Source organism: Toxorhynchites rutilus, chromosome 2 (assembly GCF_029784135.1).
Source record: "Toxorhynchites rutilus septentrionalis strain SRP chromosome 2, ASM2978413v1, whole genome shotgun sequence".
Classification (NCBI taxonomy): Eukaryota; Metazoa; Arthropoda; class Insecta; order Diptera; family Culicidae; genus Toxorhynchites; species Toxorhynchites rutilus.
This window is the reverse complement of record NC_073745.1, coordinates 163,861,088-163,870,874: the sequence shown is the minus strand read 5'-3', so window position 1 is coordinate 163,870,874 and position 9,787 is coordinate 163,861,088. Positions and strand designations below refer to the sequence as shown.

The following is a 9,787-nucleotide window of genomic DNA, read 5'->3' as shown; positions in this document are numbered from 1 at the left end:
CAGGACACATGAACACCGACAAGTTGAACGCATATTGCACATCGTACAATCATTGTGCGATGTACACATTTTTGAGTGCCGCCTATATTTACCAATTTAACTATATGCGCTGCTTAGGTAGCGCATATGCGTAATGGTGTTTTTCGGCCTTCAGTGGTGGAAAAACATTGAAGATAGTCAAACGTGCGAAGGCCCCGGCGCACGGCTTGATGAACACACGTCCCAAGATGAAAGTCTTTGTGTGTTCCATCTTCTCCATACATGAGATTGTTCTTATAGGCCTCAAATGATGTGTGACTACACTCGGCTCGTGGATCGATGAAGACCGCAGCAAATTGCGCGTCAGAATGTGAACTGCAGGACACATGAACACCGACAAGTTGAACGCATATTGCACATCGTACAATCATTGTGCGATGTACACATTTTTGAGTGCCGCCTATATTTACCAATTTAACTATATGCGCTGCTTAGGTAGCGCATATGCGTAATGGTGTTTTTCGGCCTTCGGTGGTGGAAAAACATTGAAGATAGTCAAACGTGCGAAGGCCCCGGCGCACGGCTTGATGAACACACGTCCCAAGATGAAAGTCTTTGTGTGTTCCATCTTCTCCATACATGAGATTGTTCTTATAGGCCTCAAATGATGTGTGACTGGATTCCCTGAGTAGCTGCGAGCGAAAAGGGATGAGCCCAGCACGTAGAGGTGGTGCGCGTTTGCGTGTCCACCGTGTTGCGTGGCATCTGGACACCTGTGACCTCCTACAAACGATAGGTTTACAGGCTGGGAGTTGCGAGTTGCAGAGAGGTGTACACTTCGATCCTCTCAGACTACCCATGCTTGAAGGTTGGCCTTGTACGTGTACGGTTGTTGTGTTTGAAAGAGAAGTCCTACTGTAGCTTAGTGCTGCATGTGGTGACTTCTCTTTTTTTTATTTAAACATTTTCGGGCACTTGAAGGTCCATGCCGAGTGTCGGAGATAGGCATGTGGATGGGGTACGTGTACGGTTGTTGTGGTTAGAAGAGAAGTCCTACTGCAGCTTAGTGCTGCATGTGGTGACTTCTCTTTTTTTTATTAAAAAATTTTCGGATGCCTGAAGGCATGTGGATGGGTCACATTCGACTGCAACGTGGTGCGTGAGCGATGATATGTGCGGGTAGTCACACTGATCGCGCATAGGATGGCTTCTATTGATTTGTTTCAAAAGAACCTTCCTCGAGGTGCACGAACTTTCTCAACACTTGAGATGCCTTATGCTAGACATAAGATAGGCATGTGGATGGGTCACATTCGACTGCAACGTGGTGCGTGAGCGATGATAGGTATGGGTGGACATATCATTCGCGTGTAGGATAGTAGATGCTGAGCAAATCATAAACTTTTGAAACAGCCCAATATTTTCTTTTTTTAAAGGCCCATCAACACACCCCCCCACCAAAGAGCTCGCACAGAGCCCCCTGGTAATGGGCTCCTTTTTGTTTTTTTTTGGGACAATAGAAACACAAGCAAATACAAATTGGTAGCTGCAAAACAAAACCACAGATATTAACACAGTTTTAGTTCAGTTCATGTTAAGGTGTGTGTGATAAGCATTGTTTACTAATATTCTGTAGGGATGTACCCAGTGGAACTATGTTCCTTTGAAGGGATCCCTTAAATGTAAAAACCTAGCATCTACAGTGTTACGGACCCAATTTAGATAGCAAGGCCGGCCAATAAACAAAATAATGTTATTGAAGCGCAAACGAGCGCATAGAAAATTTATAGCCCAATGAATCACCAGATACGGCCATGTGATTCATCCCTTTTTTATTTTTATTTTCCTTTTGTATAGCTTCAGACAAGCGGTGCGTGACGCACCAGAAAGTAGGGACAAATAAATAAACAAATTTGTGACCCGCACGATCCTCTGAATAGATCGTATTACTCATAGTGTAGCGCAGGCATACAAGATAGGAAATCACGTGTTCATTTGGGACCGTGAGCAGGCAGCATAGACAGATAAGGCGCCTGGAATACACAAAGACAACAAGGCACCAGGCGAAAGATGATTATTGCTGGTAATAAGCCTGGCCTCGCCCATTATCGAATATACGAAGGGCTATAAACAAAAATAACATTTTAGGCCGACGATGAGTAATAAACTTTCTAAATTGTACCCCTCTAGCGAGAGCGACAGAGGTCCGCAGAGATAAGCGGGTAGAAATTACATGTAGGGAAATAGCAGGCAGACAATCGATATGGGCTCGGTTGTCTGAGAAGGAAAGAGAGATCTCTTCTCTCCTTTATAGTTTTAACGCCTAGGAATGAATTCTTGGGTATATATACTCGGGATTCTGGCCTAGGAATTGAGTTCAAGTTTCAGTCAGTTCAATTCCCGTTCAATTTCAGTTCAGTCAAGATTCAATTTAAGTTCAGTTCAAAGTTCAAGCATCAGTTCAAATAAAAACGGAAAGTTCAATCAAGTAAAATAGTTCAAGTTAAAAATATCCGAATCCGAAAACCCACTAAGCGTTGACAACCAGGCGTCACGCATCAGAATCCGGATACCCCCAAATTGGCAACCAGGCACCACGCACCAGGCCAGAGCTCCTAACAAGGAAGGAGCTCGAGTAAAGGTATAACACACACACACCCCCAAAATTTCCCCCACCGAAAAGTAGTTGCGAGTTTCACTCGGACGGACCAATCTGGAGCCGTCTGATACTGAAACGTATTCGCGATTACGGGAATTTTGGAAGGGGCATAGCCCGTAAGAGACCAAAACAAGTCCAGGAAAATAGGCTCCCTGGCTTCGTTGCCTTTAATTAAATCCGTGATTCTTAGGCCTCAATTGCCGACATCTAGGGAAATAAGTTCCCTAGATTAATCACGAAGCGCTCGAGAGAGGACGAGCGAAAAGTCTTGCTTTAATTGCAAGCATCTAGGGAGTTCACATTCCCTAGATTTACATTGGTGGCTCCAGAGAGGAAGCCTTAAAACTCACGAACTTCGCGCACTTCGAGGCGGAAAGAATAATTGAACTAACGCACTTCGCGACAAAAGGATTTACTCACGCATCCTCGCGATTGAAAAAAATTGTTGAATTGAACTCCTGTTTTAATTAAATTGCGCCCGTCGGAGTACGGAGAGGTTCAGTCTTTAAAACGAACAAGGTGAGGCTGTCATAAGGACACCACCTAAAAGCCAAGAGGCTAATAGCGCATTTTAAAAAAACAAAAAACAGTAAATAGCCAGTCAGGCAATAATTAGAATTGAATTCCGGCTTTGATAAGCGGATAAATCAGCTTAGAAAGTAAATCTACTAATAAAAATGTTTGGCAGAGAAACCAGAGGTACACGCCCGTGCTGCGAAGCATGTGGCAAAAAGATTGATTTGGATGATCTACTCCAATGCAAGAAATGCAAGAGAAATTATCATCATACGTGCGTAGGTCATACACCAACGACAGAGGATAGCTATTTAGTGTGCACATTATGCACTCCCATGAAGTCAGCTGATATGGATCAGGAAAAGGGATCAGCACCTCCTCAGACAACAACAACACCTGCTCCCACGACTGTCTCTAGGGAACAGAAGCAGATTGAAGAGCTGACAAATTTAATAACTCGACTAGCCGAAATGCATGCAAGCGATCGGGTCAGCATAACGAACATTAAAGGCGAAATGGCCGAAATGAAGGCCTCAATCAACACTTTAGTCGCAAGGGCGACATCACCACAGCGAACAGAGCTACCAAGTACTCCACCACATGTGCCGGCAAGAGAATCTAACATACAGGCAACCCCTCAAGCTCCGCTACCATCAACCAGTTGGAACCAAAGAGTGATTGTACCAGCTCAACAACCCGGAGATTTTTCTATTTTTATGAAAAGACAAGCTCTAACTCCCTTGCCGAGATTCAGCGGGTCACCGAAGGATTGGCCGAAGTTTAAGAGAATATATGAGGTCAGCACCAGAGAATGTGCGTTTTCAAACCACGAGAACCTGACCAGATTAGAAGCCGCCCTGGAAGGACGAGCGGCGAGAAGCGTGCAACAGCTTCTAATAAATTCGGAAAACGTTCCAGGAATAATGGAAAGGTTGGAAGAAAATTTCGGAAACCCGAAATTTATATATGAAGAGTTATTGAATGATCTTCAAAGACTCAAGAAGGAAAGTCGAACAATAGTTGTCGAGATGTCAGATGCCCTAGAGAATATGGTGGCAAACATGACAATAATCCTTCAAGAAGGATATCTGTCAGATGCCAGATTGATAGAAGATCTAGTAAGGAGACTCCCGGTCAATTTGCAGATTGAGTGGACACGCTACAGAATGACGACTGGTGGTACCCCATCGTTAAGCCAAATGAGTGACTGGCTAAAACCTCATGCTCGAATAATGAGGAACATGACTTCTTCCATACCGACTATAGCTAGAAGCCAAACGCACGTTCACCAGGAGGCACCACGTTTTAAATGTCCAATTTGCTCCAAAGATCACAGAATTTTCGAATGTACAACATTTAAAAAGTCGAACGCCCAGGAAAGGTCTCGTTTAGCGGCTCAAAACAAAGTATGTTTCGGGTGCCTAAGCACTGGCCACATGATAATCAATTGTAGACGATCTAGAAGGTGTGGCCTGAATGGATGCAACAGGCGTCATAATAGGATGCTACATTCAAATCAAAATAATGAACCAACGCCACGTAATACGCCGGAGTCGACACCGCTGGAAGAAAACTGTAACGTCCACAAATCCCCAGCAAATGATAAGTACTACCAAGTAATACCGGTAACACTTCAGAATGGAAGGCATTCAGTTGACACATATGCCTTTCTGGATACAGGGTCCTCTCTGACATTATTGGACGAAGAAATAGCGAGCGCCCTGGACTTAAACGGAAAGGACGAACCATTGCAGTTGAAATGGACACAGGACGTGTCACGAGATGAACCAAATAGTAAACGAGTTCAAGTTCGTATTCAGGGGTCTTCCAGAAAATCTTATCGACTCGACGGAGTAAGAACCATAAGAAATTTAAAGCTTCCAACTCAAACATTGGACTACGAGGCGATGGCATCAAGATATCCATATCTGAAGGACCTTCCGATCAAGAGCTACGAATTAGCAAAACCGACGATTTTGATAGGGCTGAGTCACAGCCATTTACTCACCGCCATGGAAACCAGAAGAAGAGGCGACAATGAACCAATAGCAGTAAGGAGTAAATTAGGCTGGTTTATATTTGGAAATGTTAAATCCAACGTCACATTTGAAGTTTCTACGTCATCCTACAGCGAAAAAACACAACGAGACAACGAACTTACAAACCAAATAGATGCACATTTCTCAATTCACGAATTTAATGCCGGACGACCAACCAAAATTAACAACAAAATTCAAGATCGTTCTCAAGAAACAGTCGAAGAACCTATGAGAAGTCACAACGTAATGCTGATAACCGAAGAAGAAATAAAGATCGACAAAAGCCCAAGGCGCAGAAGAAGACGCAGCAACAGAACAATAAAGGATGTCTCTTCACATTGGTTCAACCCATCCAAACTTATAAAAATTATAATGATGCTCCTTATGTCGTTCACCCTAATCAACTCTATAACGGTGAAACCGATCGACAGTGACGGATTAATGTTTGACCACGAAGGAACGTGTCTGTTACATAGAGGCACATGGCAAACCAATATCCAAACAAATACGATTCCCAGCGAAGACATCAGAACAATCAGATTTGTGCGAAGCAACTTAACAACCGCAACCAAAGATATGAAAATCGTCATCGAAGACTCTCTCTTGGAACAGACTGCAATATCAATTGAGCGTCTGTGCGATGACGCAATCAATAAGATCCAACAGTCCTCAAGAACTAAGCGAAGCAAAGGACTTTTCGGTTTCTTGTCAGATCTAATATTTGGAAGCGACGATGTGGAAAACGAACTACAAGCAATCCGGATCCACGAAGATGAAAAAATCCATCAAATATCAGAGTCGATGGTAAAGATGAATAGCAAAGCGTCTAAAATGGGAGAGCAGCTAAACGATAGGTACTACAGATTGTATAAAGATTTGAACCAACTGAAGCAAATATATTCTACGGATAAGGCTCAAGTGCTACGAACAACAATGATAGAAACCACAGTGTTAGCTCGAGAAGTAATAGACGGAATATTAAATAAATACAGAAAAATTCGCACGTTTCCGTTATCACTCGAAGAACTGGCTCAAACAAGAAACAATATTGCGCAAGCATTACCATCAGGATACACTGTCCTAGATCACCCGTCAGGTGTTAAATACAACACACACGATGTCAACGGCTCCGTGATAATTACTATGACCAGCATTATTGTCAATAAAGTTGAATTTGAAGTATTCAAAATAATAGCGATTCCACACATCCAGAACGGGTCAATTATTGTCACGGAACACGAACGCATAGCAGTAGGCCATAACAATGAGTTCTTCTATCCATCGAACGAAATGACTAAGCTAAATGATACGCACTTTATAACAGTACAGCCAGAACTAAGTAAGGAAATGGATTGCGTAGCAGCTGTTATAATGCATATTGCGAGTACCCGTAAATGTACCACGAAAATATTAACCGCACCTTACACCGTATTGGAGACACTGTCCACGCCTAACACGGTCTTATATTATACCTCTGAAGCAAAAGGAGTAGTTATACACTGCGACAGCGTGGTAATGTCACCACCATATGATGCGGCTGTGGTAACCTTGCAACCGGATTGTCGCATACAATCCAAAGGCAAAACAATATATGCAAAACTAAATGGCATCAACGTGAAAAAAGTAACATACTTCAAATCAACATATCAGATGATGGAGCACTTATCGGATGGATTCAATAACACAACCGTGAATGGCACGTTAGAACCCAAACCCGATAATCCATACAAGGACAATGGAATAATAAATGTATACAACAGCATCGATCCGTTTCATCCCGAGTCCAAGCATCATTGGAGGAATGCAGTCCTGTTGATAGGGATAATTATAATTGTGAGCGGTATTATCTACTTCCGCTGCTGCAGACAAGGAACTCGCTCTAGACCCAGAGATACAACGGAACCGGTCGTTCGCATAAGAATGAACAATATACCGAACAGACAACAAATAGAGGACACTGCACTTTAAGGACCAAGCATTGAGGAGGACAAGCTGCGAACCTAGCACCATATCCGAAAGTAGCAGTCGATAGATGTAACCTCGTGCCAGAGGCGAGGTAGCCAAGATAGATCCAGCCAACCAATCTGGAAATACCAATAGATGCTCGCTGCCAGAGCATCATATCCGAAAGTAGCAGAGCAGAATGTCCAAGCTCGCTGCCAGAGCATCAAATCCAAAAGAAGCAGCCAATAGATGTTAGCTCGCTCCAGAGCCCAGGTATCCATGTTTCGAAGGATCAATCATTGAAGTCGACCAACCATTGAAAGGAACACCGGATGAAAACGGGTATTATGCCGAAGAAATTTAAGTGTTTTTAAACTCTGTTAGAATATAAGGATGAATGTAAAATAAATGATGCTCCGAAAACATGTAAACAAATAGAGATATAAGTAACACAGCGGGTAGCGGGTAGCGGGTAGAAATTACATGTAGGGAAATAGCAGGCAGACAATCGATATGGGCTCGGTTGTCTGAGAAGGAAAGAGAGATCTCTTCTCTCCTTTATAGTTTTAACGCCTAGGAATGAATTCTTGGGTATATATACTCGGGATTCTGGCCTAGGAATTGAGTTCAAGTTTCAGTCAGTTCAATTCCCGTTCAATTTCAGTTCAGTCAAGATTCAATTTAAGTTCAGTTCAAAGTTCAAGCATCAGTTCAAATAAAAACGGAAAGTTCAATCAAGTAAAATAGTTCAAGTTAAAAATATCCGAATCCGAAAACCCACTAAGCGTTGACAACCAGGCGTCACGCATCAGAATCCGGATACCCCCAAATTGGCAACCAGGCGCCACGCACCAGGCCAGAGCTCCTAACAAGGAAGGAGCTCGAGTAAAGGTATAACACACACACACACACCCAAAATTTCCCCCACCGAAAAGTAGTTGCGAGTTTCACTCGGACGGACCAATCTGGAGCCGTCTGATACTGAAACGTATTCGCGATTACGGGAATTTTGGAAGGGGCATAGCCCGTAAGAGACCAAAACAAGTCCAGGAAAATAGGCTCCCTGGCTTCGTTGCCTTTAATTAAATCCGTGATTCTTAGGCCTCAATTGCCGACATCTAGGGAAATAAGTTCCCTAGATTAATCACGAAGCGCTCTAGAGAGGACGAGCGAAAAGTCTTGCTTTAATTGCAAGCATCTAGGGAGTTCACATTCCCTAGATTTACATACAGTTCAATATATTAAAACACGATTTGAATGCAATGTACCACTGGTAATTAGCACGACATTATGTCAAAAGATTTCCAACTTATAATTTTAAATGCTGTTTTAAACTGGTTTTAAATAACAGTCGATTATTCAACCATTTCAGACGATCCGGTAGGGCATTGTACACAGATGGACCGTAGAAAGAAATTCGCATTTGCCCTAGATTTGTGAAGGTTCTCGAACGCATTAGATTATGAGCATACCGAGTATTGTGCTCATGAGTTGTGGTCGGTAGAATGAGGTTACAAAGCATATTCTGATTTTTAATCACGTCGTATACAAACAAGCAAGACTGCAACTTGCACAGACCACGTAAAGGGAGAATTCTGTGCGACGCGTTTGTATACAGTTGAAAGGAGGAATATAACTGCGGCAAGTTAAAAATTATTTTTAAGCATCTGTTTTGTAATACTTGTAATTTTTTAAGCTTGGATTTACAAGCATGACCCCAAACGATTATTAAATACTGCAAATGGGAATGAATACAACCATGATAGAAAGTCAAAAGGGCATTTCGAGACACAAATTTACTTACAGTTATAATCACCTAAGGTTCTGAAAGATGGTTGAATAAGAACATGTTAGATGGTTGAGCTCTAGGCTAGAACTACTTTATTTTGGCATTGCTCCATATTTTATATCCAGCGAGAAATTGACTAATCTACCCGTTGACTACACTTTCAACTACCCTGCTTTAAATCATTACCCTCGTTCAATGACTACCCAAATATATATATATATATATATATATATATATATATATATATATATATATATATATATATATATATATATATATATATATATATATATAAGTTATAAGCGAAACCAGGCCTAACCTTCAAAACCATCAACACAGAGCACGTGTTGTCTAGTGGGTAGTCATTGAACGAGGGTAATGATTTAAAGCAGGGTAGTTGAAAGTGTAGTCAACGGGTAGATTAGTCAATTTCTCGCTGGATATAAAATATGGAGCAATGCCAAAATAAAGTAGTTCTAGCCTAGAGCTCAACCATCTAACATGTTCTTATTCAACCATCTTTCAGAACCTTAGGTGATTATAACTGTAAGTAAATTTGTGTCTCGAAATGCCCTTTTGACTTTCTATCATGGTTGTATTCATTCCCATTTGCAGTATTTAATAATCGTTTGGGGTCATGCTTGTAAATCCAAGCTTAAAAAATTACAAGTATTACAAAACAGATGCTTAAAAATAATTTTTAACTTGCCGCAGTTATATTCCTCCTTTCAACTGTATACAAAAGCGTCGCACAGAATTCTCCCTTTACGTGGTCTGTGCAAGTTGCAGTCTTGCTTGTTTGTATACGACGTGATTAAAAATCAGAATATGCTTTGTAACCTCATTCTACCGACCACAACT

The 9,787-nt window shown here is 41.9% G+C and overlaps 1 pseudogene; it reads left to right on the top strand.

Moving 5' to 3' along the window:
- Positions 1–285: 285 nt before the first annotated feature.
- Positions 286–438, top strand: LOC129772281 (5.8S ribosomal RNA; annotated as a pseudogene).
- The last annotated feature ends 9,349 nt before the right edge of the window (positions 439–9,787 follow it).